This window comes from Tupaia chinensis, unplaced genomic scaffold (genome assembly GCF_000334495.1).
Source record: "Tupaia chinensis unplaced genomic scaffold, TupChi_1.0 Scaffold000065_1, whole genome shotgun sequence".
Classification (NCBI taxonomy): Eukaryota; Metazoa; Chordata; class Mammalia; order Scandentia; family Tupaiidae; genus Tupaia; species Tupaia belangeri.
The window spans coordinates 4,285,952-4,298,612 of NW_006159523.1; the positions used below are offsets into that span (position 1 = coordinate 4,285,952).

General features: G+C 44.1%; 1 protein-coding gene across 3 annotated transcripts in view; it reads left to right on the forward strand.

Moving 5' to 3' along the window:
• BCL2 (BCL2 apoptosis regulator) overlaps positions 1-12,661 on the forward strand; it is a 209,115-nt gene that overhangs the window by 102,875 nt on the left and 93,579 nt on the right. The window lies entirely within an intron of this gene.

Sequence of the window (12,661 nt, forward strand, 5' to 3'; positions counted from 1 at the left end):
AATGCCAGAAAGCATAAACACAGTTTATTTGGTAAACGACCTCAGTCAGTGCATCTGAGAGAGAGCAGGCTTAACATCTGGCCGTGGGCATGGCACCTCATCTCCACGCAGAGAATCTGGAGGTCGGAAGGTTCCCAGGAAGACCTCCACCAGCTCTTCCTTAAGCATGCAGCCACATCTTCTCTGAAGGCTTCTAATGAGAGGAGTTCTCAGAATGTGCACACTGCTTGAAAAAGGCAAACCACAATCGAGTAGAAACTCAAGTTCATTTCTCTTACACTGATCATGAATGTTAGATGGGCAGCAGTATAAAATGAGTCAAGCCAGAGTTACACTGGAATATTTCTATTGAGTACGAAGTCCCAGGGTTGGTTTCAGGCGGTGTGATCTGTGAGGAGGAGAGCTCTCTGTCCTTTCAGGGCATATTCTCCTGCATCTCCTATGGCTTCCACTGCTCCTTTTGTCTATTTCTTTGAGGATTGTGCCTTTCCTTGATACAGGTTCCAAGACATAGCTTGGATTTAGAGATTTGGTCTTTAAAAAAATCTCTAAAACAATTAAAGATTTCTGCAACTTTGGGATCAGATCAACCAACTTTGACATCTGGCTGAATGCTCTTTTGCTGGCATCCATAAAATCTCTTCAAAGGGCCATCGAGCCTTAGTAGTTTGTTAGGACATTTCATTCATTCATTCCTTTGTTGAGGCCCACTGTGTTCCTTCACATTTAGGGGCCATTGTGTTCCTTCACATTTCCACTGCTGCCCCTTTATTTGGGGCCCCTATCAACTGACCCTGATGCTTCTGCTTCATAAATGGGTTTTATTTCTTTCTCTGGAGGCCAGTGGAGATGAATATCCTAAAACATCACTTGGATGTTTTCCCGCTCCCACTTAAAACCCTCCATTGTATTATTTATTTATTTTTTCAAATAATACTTTTGTCCTGGTTTTAAAAACAAGATACAGTTTTGTTTCCTTGTTGCAGAAAATCTGGGAAATTGAGAAAAACAAAAAAAGAAGAAACGAGCATTCATAATTCACCAGCAAAAACAAACAAAACCACAACCCTATTATGCATATGTTGATCCACATCCTACAAGCTGGCTTTCCCCACCTTTGCCTGGCACTCAGGACCTTCCCGCCCAGCTCTGCAATGACGTGCAGTCTTCCTCCCTGCTGGCTTTAGCTCGATGTCTGGACTGACTGCTTTGCATCGAACTTTCCAGGCTTCTCCCTCAATGATTTTTTTTTTTTTTGAGAGATTTTCACTGTAGGGCGCGTGCGCTCGCCAGACAGACAGAGAGAGACATAGAGACAGAAAGCAAGAAATCACCCCCCAGGGGGGATGGTCACGCCGCAATCCCTTCTCCTCCATTCTCCTCTCGGGATCTTGGGCACGCACGCACATGTGCCTGACATGAGTTTAAAGCCACCGGGTCCGGGACGCGAACCACGGTCGACTACCTGGGAGTCCAGCGACATAGCCATTATGCTAACTGCTGGTTCCCACCCTCAATGATTTTTGAATGATTCTATAAATAATTATTTATATAATCTCTAAAACAATTACAGATTTCTGCAACTTTGGGATCAGATCAACCAACTTTATGCATATGTAAAAAATGCCTATAAGTGTAAAGAAATAATATGAAAAATATCTTTAAAGACATCTCGCCTGGCTGGCCTCATAGCACAGCAGTTAAGCACCGTGCATGGGGAGCTGGATCTCACATGGCCTACTATGGTTCCAAGCCTGACCTAGCAACTTGAAAGACATGCCAGGCTCATGTGCATGCATGATCGAAATCAGACCTGAGGGAAACATGGAGGAAAAAGGGTTGTAGCATGACCGTGCCCTTTTTTTTGGGGGGGGGTGTGGTTTCTTGTTTCTGCCTTTTTCTATTTCCCTCCCTCCCTTTCTCTCTCTGGTGAGCACCCATACCTTCTGGAAACTAAAAACAAAAACAAAAACATTTCACCACCCTGAAATGAAAACCACTGACATTCTGGGGACCGTGCTGTCATTGTCTGTTTATATACACGTGTAGAAGTCTGCGCACGCACCTGATTTCCCATAAATGAGATTATAGCACCCATGTGGTTTTTATGGTCTACACCTTCTTTCATGTTTCATTTCTTTCTTTCTTTCCTCCTACTCCTCCTCCTACCTCCATCCCTCTCCTCCAGATTCCCAGTGTTAGCCACTTCGTGTCTCCCCATGCTTTGCTCCATGCTCGTGTAATTATACTAAGATGTCACACACGCACACACATCTGTGTGTGTATATATGTGTGTGTGTACACACACAGAGAGAGAGGGTCACACTTAGGATTTTTATTGTTTTATAAAAAACAGATTGTATCATAAGTCTCTTTCTGCAGCTTTCTTTTTTCTCACTTAGCAGTGATACATGGTTAAAATCCCTCTATTCTTCCTTTTTTCATGACTGCATATGGTTGACTGCAGCATGATTTATTGAATGTGTCTTCTACAAACAATGCTGTAATAAACATCCCTGTGCTTATATGGGCATGAGATGGCTTGATCAAGGACTGTATATATTTTTAAATTGGGGTAGAGATTTCCAGATTGCTTTCTAAGCAGTATGGCAATTTATATTTCCACTAGCAGTGTGTGAACGTACCATTTCTGCATCCTGCCAAGGGAGAGTGCTTCTAAATTGCAGAAGATGGGATGCTCTGTCCCTTTGAAATCCAAAACATCAAGACATTATGGGTCGTAATAAGACCATCACAGTAATGTATAAAAAGATTCATTAAAAGATGATCATGCTTTATTAGAGTTAGGTCCTGGGAAAGTATTTTTAGAAATGAGCCCTAGGGTTTGAAGTGTTATTTTATTTTTAGGATGATTTTTTTTTTAAACTCAATATTTTTTGATTAGTGTGACAGCTAGAAATTTTCCTCTTGGCTTTAATTTGCTTCTTTACAGTTTTTGTCAGAAGTTCAAGAGCTAAAACCCGTAACACATGACTTTTGAACATTTGAGTCCTCTTTGGAATTACGCAGATGGAGGATGAATGGATGTCAAGGTGAGGGCGGGCCGAGAGCTCCCGTGAACCGGGTTCGTACTTTACATGCTTGTTAAATGCAGTAGCTGTACACATGAAGTTTGAAGTCCAGAAGCAGGGGACAGGTAGGAGCTTTCCGCACTCCCTGAGCTGCGCTAGCATGTTCGTCTCACCTCCTCCCTGCTCCAGGCAGCAGCACATTCTACCTCATTCTCCTCTTCCTTGCCACTGGTCTTTCTCCCAGTCATGGACTGTCTAGTGCTTTCTAACTTCATCTTTGCTGCCGATACCTGCCACTTCTTTGTCCCTTCCACACACACCCCTCCCATTTCTCCCAGTGTCCGCCACTTTCCCACAGAAGCTTGGCTCCCCAGCCACTGCCTGCCATCGAGATGGTACTTTTTAGCCAGCAAACACATCTGCTGGCACCATTTTGACTGCAACTTCAAGGTCATTGGACTGTCTTAGCTATTTTCATCTTAGGCATTCTACTTAACAGAAATGCTCTTTTGGTTAGTTTGTTTGTTTATTTGTTTTTGTCTCTGATACCACTTTGGGACTGTGAGAGCCCCAGGGACTGGAGCTTCTCTGTGAATTGAGGTGGGTCAGGTAGATTTGGTCACCAAAAAACACTCTGCTCTGAGGGAAAGTGTTGGCGGTCAGTTTCCCACCAGGTCAAGCACCTCCAGGTGACAATGGGTCCATAGAGCTGTAGGAGAAACTGGGTCATCTGGAATGTCACTTCACCCTTCTTCATTACAGCCTCAGTGGCAGGGAAAGTCCCAAGTTCAGAGCTGGTCTTCACTCCTTAATTCTGAATGTCCTCAAGTTTGTGGAGCAGACACAGCTTCAACATCATTCTGGTGCAGAGAGGGAGTGTGTGTGTGTGTGTGTGTGTGTGTGTGTGTGTGTGTGTGTGTGTGTGTGTGTGTGTGTGTGTGTGTGTGTGTGTGTGTGTGTGTGTGTGTGTGTGTGTGTGTGTGTGTGTGTGTGCACGCACGCGTGCGTGCACATGTGGTTTAATGTATACGATTCGTCTGAACACAGTAGCTCTGTGGTTTGTGTTTTACTGAGAACTGCTTTTTTTTTCCTTCCTTTTCTAAGAAAATGCTAGTTTCCTAACTAGTCTTTCTTGTGAGTTCATCAGCCATGAAGGGTGTTGTGCGAGGACCTGTTGGTGATAATAAGACGAAGCATGCAGTCAATTCAGTTGACTTGAACACAAATCATTTTGACTAAAATAGTATTACACACGTGATGCTGGCATGTGACATTTGAATATTTGCCAAGAAAAGCACCCAAGTGGCTGCAAGTTTAAGAGATGTGCCTGTTTTGTTGTTTTTCGTTGTTAGGTACATTTTTATTTGGGCTTCCGATGGAGATGTCTGCTTCTTATTTGGGAATCTGAAACCAACCTTTCCTGTTTGGGAAGGGAAGGTACCATATACAACCAGCGTGAATCTGTTTACCTGTTTTTCACTTTCACTGCTTAAAAAAACATCAGATCACTTCTGGCTTCAGCACCGAGTCCTAATCAAGTGCCAGCATTAATTAGGGGCAGGTGTATTGGCAAACCTGAAATTTCTGTATGTTCTTTCTCTCACATATTTTCTTCCTGCAATCCCTTGCCCACTCTTTTATCCTTCACATAAAGGTGGTAACCTTTATTTTAAACCTTGGGATTCTGACCCAGACGGTGGGTCTCAGCTATGGCTAGTGGGAACTTATCACGATGAGAGTTACTCTCTAGCTTGATTTTCTGAGCTCTCAAATGGGACATTCTACTTCATGTGGCTTTAAGTGCATCATAATTTCCTTCCTTTCCTCCTTTCTTTTGGAGAAACTAGAAAATTTAAAACTATTAAGTGCAATATCTCTTAGGGCCTCTCTGAAGTTGCCCTACCAATGGAAGGCAATGGGTAATGCTGTATTAGACCCCAGAACTGCTGCTACTGCTGGAGTCATTGAAACCATCCTTCCCTTCTCCTTAGACAAAAAAGAAGTTGCACGATCACATTTCTCTTAAAACATGAGTGCATTCTGATAGGACTTGTGCAAGGCAGAGGAAAATCATAGATGATAAGTTCCCTGAGTTTTGTGACTGAAGAGCTTCACGCTGGTGCCTCGGGAGAGGAGTCTTCCTGGGGCACGGTTCTGCTCTGTTGGCAAGGGCATCATTAACTCTGCAGAGATAGAGAGTGCCCCTAAGTTAGGACAATGCCAGATGCACTGCTCCTTGACCTTCAGAGATCGAGAACATATATCGGTACCATGTATTATTGTCAATTGCCTGTTGTATTGCCTGCTTCAAATCTGAAGAAACTAAGGCCAAATCCACCTCCACTACCAGCGAAGTGAAATGAAGTACGGGGTTACCAAAACTACACCGCTCCGTGAAAGCAAATTTAGGTATGGCTTAAAGGTAAACACTTTGAAAACATGAATGACTAAAATTCGAAACGGGAGGCCACATGGTGGCACAGCAGTAGAATGCGATGCTCTGTGAGACCAGCCCACATGAGAAGGGTTTGGGTTCACGCCTCGAGATTCCCCTAAGTATACAGGCACGTGAAATAAATGGAATTATGTGGATGGCTGAGGCTCAGGGCACATTGCAGTCTTAGGACATTGTTGGGGGTGCTGTTTCTCTGTCTCTCTCATTCATAGGAAAAATAAATTAATAAGAAAAAAAGAGTAGTGCCTGGAAATAAAGGATTTCTTTATTTCCGTAAAAGAATCACTTTGGGCCAGTCTGTGGCATGGTGGTTAAAGTGGCTAGATCCCACATGGCCGACCTTGTGATTCACATTCCAAATCCTGTGGTTTGGAAAGCAAACCCACTGGGTGTGTTCCCAAAATCCCAAAAGGAGGGGAGATGAGGAGAGAAGGTTGTTGCATGACCGTGCCCCATGGGGGGGGGTGCTTTCTCCCTGTCTGTTTCCGGCAGCACACAGGCCTTCTGGCAAAACTTAAAAATAAATAAAGGTTAAGACTTCTGTGGGCTTAGGACACTAGGAAAAGATTTGAGTCAAGAAAAAAAAATCAGTCTCTCTCAAATAGCAGTTTTCTGCAAGCTTTGAAAAGACATGAAGAAATAAAAGCTGCAAAATGACAAATGGATGATTTCAAGGCAGAAAGTGAGAGCAGAGTGGCATCTGAGTGCATATTTGGGATCAGGTGAAGTGAAGTAAAGAACAGGGTGGAGAATTCAGAAGTGGGTCAGAGAACAATCAGAAGACGAGGAAGGCCGGAGGATGGGGGTTACCAGGACTGCCAGGGAGCTCAAATCTTCAGAGGAGGGCTAAGTGCAAAGCCACTGGCGTTACTGAGCAGAATCCTACGGCAGTGAATGGAAAGGAAAGAGAAACCCTAGACCACTGTATGAATGGCAGGGGGAGGCGGAAGAACTGAAAGGAAAGCAGAAGGCTTCTGGGCAGATAAGCTTAGTCTTAGACATATGACTGAACTGAAACTCAGATAAAATATTATCTTTTAATCCAGCGTTTTTCATTAGTTAGAAGTCCGGTTTCTTTGAATTCCATTCATAAAAACAGCACAAATATAAATGAATATTTTGCTTATGGAATTGTGCATAGAAACTCATTGCTGATTAGAATATTACAAATTAAGAGCACTTTAATAAAACACATTTGGAAAGCATAGTATGGGATGACATTTTGTACCCCAAATAATAAAGACTCGATGCTAATCTTACATTCTCTGTGATGTAAAGAGTAATTATTATTCTGCCTTGGATCTGAAGTCCACTCCACCCCAAGATCTCCATGAATCACTTCTGTACATTCACTCTGCTTCCTGTCCTCTATCCAAATAGTTCAGGTCCTTCTAGCGCCTTCTTTGACCACAAGGGGCCTTCTTCTGCTGCTCCTTTCGTCTGCCACCATTCTCTCCCACCATGCTTTTAAACTTCTTCAAGCTGGATTGTTTTTTTTCTGACTTCGTGTCTTCATGCCCTACTTCCCCTACCACCCTCCACCACTCCAGTAGTCTCCTGTTTCTAGCGTTCTAATGAAATGGCTCTTGGAAGAGAATATCTGCACTCTATGGCAGAAGCTGAAGGACTGGAATTTATAAAAACATGTAGAGCAGCTGCGGATACTGGAGACCATGTGGCAGCACGATGGGCACCGGAGTGGGGGAGAGAGAATTCCTCAGTGGGAACCCCTCTGGTAATTAAAAATAGGTGGAATTACGTGGCAATTTCAGCAGACATCTAGAACTACTTAGCTTTACTTCTCTATAACTATTGGGACCAGAGGAAATGCCTTTCTTTAAACACAAGACTTCGCTTCTGTTAGTATTATACAAGCCCGTTTCTTCCTCCAGTCTTACCGATCAGCCCATTTCTATTCAACACACCAACTTTTCTCTCTTTTCTTACTCAGTTAAGTTCAGATATTTACCCCAGACCAGGCCTCATGTTCTCTCTGTTTTGTCTCTCTTGGAGATCTTATCTACTGTTCTCTAATTCCTTCACTGTTTATATAGGTTGTTCCAATGCCCATCTTCTGACCAGACACTTCTCCCATTTCTACCTCATGTTTCCAACCTTTTCTGGTCACGTCAACTTAGACAACCCACTGCCATTAAACCAAATTCTACCTCTTCCTCCCATACCCTAACTAAGCCTTCCTCTAGCATTGCTAGTTAGGGACCACCTGGGACACATCTCAGTCATTTTTGGTTCCATCTTCTCACATTCTTCTGTATCAAACACTTCATTCTTCATTTCCTCCATTTTGAACTCTGTCCTCATGGGATTCCAGAAGTGAAATAAACAGATGGTCTACTAGATTCTACTTGATGTGTATATGTGGAAGACTTTGAGGTCATGTGAACAAAAGTCTAACCTGAACCATAAAAGCACAGTCGCCACCCCCCCAAATGACTCCGAGACCTGAGCCAGTTTCCAGACCCCAGAACCTCTTGAGTAGAGGGGAGGCCAGTCTCTTTGAGGAAAGGCCCCACTACGCTACCAAAGTGTACACTGTTAATCTTTCTTCTAACCTTCTCCAAAGATACCACCTACCAGGGTGACCGTGCATTGGGGAAAAGGAGATGACGAGACCTTTCAGGGACTCTTAGACACTGGCTCTGATACTAGTTCAGGAGACCCGAAATGCCCCTGTGACCTCTGGTTGGAGCAGGAGTTTATAGAGATCAGGTAACAACTGGAGTTTAAGCTCCATTTTTATGTCCATTCCCAGCACTTTGAGCAGGCCAGTATCGCTGGATCCCCCACAGCTGCAGTAGCTTCCTAGGAGCTTGCTCTCTGCCCCTCCTTGGCGCTGCCTGCACCACAGTATTACTCTGTCAAAATCACATCTGCCACATTTATACTCCCTGGCTCAAAACTTCCACTGGTGCCCCAGGTCTCAGGAAAAACATCGGCCTTCTTAGCCTGATGGTTAAAGCCTTCTACAAAATATCCTTCCCCTCCTTTTCCAGCCTCCTTGGCTCTGTATCCCCGACTCGATATTCTGTCTGCCCACCACCCTCTCAGATAGGCTCCACACCAGCACGTCACGCGTCTCTCCTTTCATTTTTTTGCTTTTACGCATGCTGTTCGTGAGTATTTATTTTTCCCTTTCCTTCTCTGGATTTGCGTGGTGCCTGTTTTTAGCACAAATATACCATGTTCTCTTGTAAAACTTTTTTTTTTCCCTCTGCTGTAACAGCCAGGGAAATGAGCAAGACGTGTGAATGGATTAATTCACCAGTGTTGGGGAACGAAGGAGGGTCTTGTATGGGTAGGTTGTTAACAGTCTTCGTAAACAAAAGATTGCCTTGTTTATACCTGTCCGTTGGAGTCAGCGTTTCTTCAATCTGCTGAAGGTGAAAGTGAGCGCTTCGTGTTTAAGAAAATCATATGGAAACACAGAAATACGGAAGGCTCCCTTTGTTTAATGTGTAAGTGTACTCTACGACAGGTGGCCTCTCAACTTGCACAAATGAAACAAAATTGGTTAGCTAAAAGCTATCAGAGAAGAAGAAGGGGTAATGGCCAGGTGGTGGGACCAGGAGCAGATGGGCAATATTTACTTAGATGTTCATTCTTCTTCTTAAGTGTCCTTCTAATTAAGTACCTTCCCTCAGATGTTAAATAAACTTTCTGGGTCTTCAAATAGCCTTTCTTTTTAAGGCATATTCTCATACGAGTTTCTCCTGTTTCCAAAGTCAAGGGTGGAATAACTGTACGGTATCAGTGGAGTACGTACAGACTTAAATATTCCAAGTTTTCTCTCAGATTTTATTGGCCGTTACCAAATTTCACAGCCAAAATAAAAACGGCGCAGAAATGAAATTGAAAGTAATATCCATCCTGGGAATTTATTTTGTCATGCCTAATACGGTAGGGTCAGCCCTGGTGGTCTGTGCAGACTCTGTACAGTAGAGGTAACTTCCAGGTGGACCACCAGGCTGCCCTGGCCCTCTGGTGCACCCCATTGTCTGGAATGCTCAGTGGTAGCTTTGGTTCTCAGGAAATACTGCAATGCACTGTGCAGTGCCAGCCCTTGACCATCTTTGAATTCTTCTCTCCTTTGATTTCTGTGGCCTGGCTGTGTTGAGGTTTTCTTCCCACTGTTCTGACCACTGCCTTTCTAGAACCTTCAACAAACATTTATGAAGCATTTATGCCGCACCTACTGAGCACCAGAGACAACCTGCCCCATGCTTCTGTGTACAGAGATGAGTGAGGCGTGCCTGTGCCCGCCTAGTTGGGGCTCACAGTCTAGGCCCCCCTTCTCGGGCCCACACCTCTGCTCTATCTCTCTCCCCTACCCTGTGCTCCTTCAGAAAGGTTTTCTCATGGCCTCACTCATAATACAATGTCTCAGTCTTATTCACTCAACTGGGGTCAGATATTACATCTCCTCTATGAAATGTGCCCGGTCCCAGGCCAGGCAGCCTCGCTCGAGCACTTGGCCTCAGTGGGAAACCACACAAACTTACTTTCTTTTCCATGTGCCCAGACCTGAAAGCCATCATTCAGTCACACTCCCTTTTTTCTCTTTGTCCACCAATCACTTTCAGGCCTACCCTGACCTACATGTTCATTCTTTTCTTCTCCTTTCCCACTGCCTCCATCCTGTTCCGGTCCGCAGTCCCTTTCCCACCCTACTCCTGCCGATACGTTCTTCTTCCCCAAGCCGAAATCCTCTTCACCTAGTCCCATCTGGTTGGTGTCAGTCTCGTTAAGTGCCAGGGATGATGTCTCCACCTCTTCATTCTCTAGTCACGTTCAGCCCGGCACCCTGCACACGGGAGGTCCGTAAACAACACATGTTGGTCTGTTGCCGCCAAAGCAGACCTGGCTGTTAGATGTCGGTCCCAGCTTTCCTGCCTGGTGCCTGGTAGAACTTCCAAATGCTGACCTCCTTAATGACAGGCTCCACCACCTTAGCTGTGGGGCAGACACAACATTGCAGAAAAACTAATTAGGAAATTTAATCTAGGAGGGAAATTAAGGAATTAGAATTATTTAATATGAAAAAGACAAAGATGGCTAGCGTTTACAGGGAGAAGACTGAATGTCCTGCCTCTTTGAGAAGATTGTATACATACCCTTCGTGTCTGCTCCTATTTCTACCGATCCTCGACACGTCCTCTGCTATTTAATACTTTACTGTCTCCCTAGTTATTGCCTGTGGCTTTGCCCTTGTGTCCTGGTCATCCCGACGTGGTACCCAGGCTACGCGATGTAATTTGATAGTGCAGTCTGAGACACACAAGGGTTAAAGTGGCTCTGCACACTTACAGAGCACGTCCTCGAGGGAGAGGTGTGGACGCAGCCATGGAGCTGACTCAGCCTTCCTCTTCCAAGAGGTTGGGCTTCCACAGAAGTCAGGTTTGGAGACTGCAGACTCCAATACGAGAGGAGGAGGCCTAAAGGCACAGTAGGAAGTGCAGCTTCAAAATAGGTGAAGATTTCCAGTGAGAGTAGGCAAGCCCTTGAAATGAGTTACAGAGAAAGCCTGTGGTCTCCTCTTTCCTAGAAATGCAAAAGCCATAACAGACACACTTTCCACGATGGTGTGAGTATGGCCGAGGGTGGGGCTGGGAGCCTTCTGGCTCTCCATCCCCACAGTTCAGTTATCTGGTTGCTTAGTTCAACCACAGACCTGCAATTGGTTACTTATGAAAAAATTAGAGACGATCCTTCTCTTTATAGACTCTCTCTTGCCAGATTTTTTTTAAATAAAGGGGCTTGTTTTATATCTCTCATTTTGTAGCATATAAGTTTTGTATACAGTTCCCCCAGTAGTTCAGAGAAGCAAGCCCCAAATCATAATGAATATTCACCCTTCTGGAAGATGGTGTGTGGAGAACGTAGAGACAGAAGAAGTTAGGTTGCTGAAGAGTTTATAGAATTCACAGCATTCAAATGGACACTTAGTGATGTCAGCATGGTTTTCTTTCTTTCTTTGATAAACACCTAATTGAGCATGTACTCTGTGCCCTACCCTGTGCTTTCTAGTTGCTGAAGAAGTAAAGATGCATGAGAATAATACATTTACAATCTAGTAGGGAAGATAAATGTGTGTAGAAATAATCATATTTACAAAGAAAGGATTATCCTGGTTCAAAGGAAAGCATTCACTGCATTGGCTGGCTTCATTGTAAAATTATAATCATCAGTTTACAATTCACCTTTTGTAAGCTTTGTCATCACCAGCTTGTATTAACTTTGCTTTTCACTTTTCAAATATTAGTACTTCTGAGTCCATCATATATTCACATAGTTCATATACTGAAACCATTGAGCAAGGCGTTTATTGCAAAGTGTCCTCCCATTCCTGTCCCATCTACCAATTCCCACCCCCTTCCTCCACGGAAACAAGCAGTCATGCCGTTTTTAATTTGTTGACTATATATCCAGTGTTTCTTGATGCACAGTAAAAAATATATATATGTATTTTAAAAAGTCCCCTCTTTCCTACACAAAATGAAGCAAAATTGCCCTTTTCTTCACCTTCCTTAGTGGTCTATTTTGACCTCTTATCATGTCCGCGCATAGAGTGCATCCTCCCCTTTCTTCACAGGTAGTATACTGCCTTCATGGTATTTCACAGTCTGGGGATTATCATGCCCAACTCATTTTCTGGTACTTTGTTACAAACTACTCCATTCCAAAAGTGGTTTAAAATAACAACCATTGTCTTATTTCCCAATTCTGGGGGTGAGCTATTTTGACTGAAGTCGGCTGGGTGGGTTTTCTGCTAGTTTTGCCTAGATTTACTCACATGGATGCAGTCATCCAAGACGAGATGGTCTGAGATGCCCTGATTCAGAGGTGGGTGGTAGATTCAGACCCCCATCCTCCCACCAGTGGGATACATGCACCCAGCGGGCTAGCCTGAGCTGCTGCACATGGGTATGGGGTCCCCAAAGCAGAGCAGGGTTACCAAGCTCCTGCTGACATCATGTTTGCTAGTGTTCCGTGGGCAAAAGCAGGTCATAGGGCCAAGCCATAGTCAATATGGGAAGGAGCATCAGGATGAAAGTCACTGGGGGTCGTTACATAACTGTCTACCACATCGATGTTATTAACAGCTCCTGTCAGTGGATACCCGGCCACTTCCAATCTTTCGGAATCACAAATAATG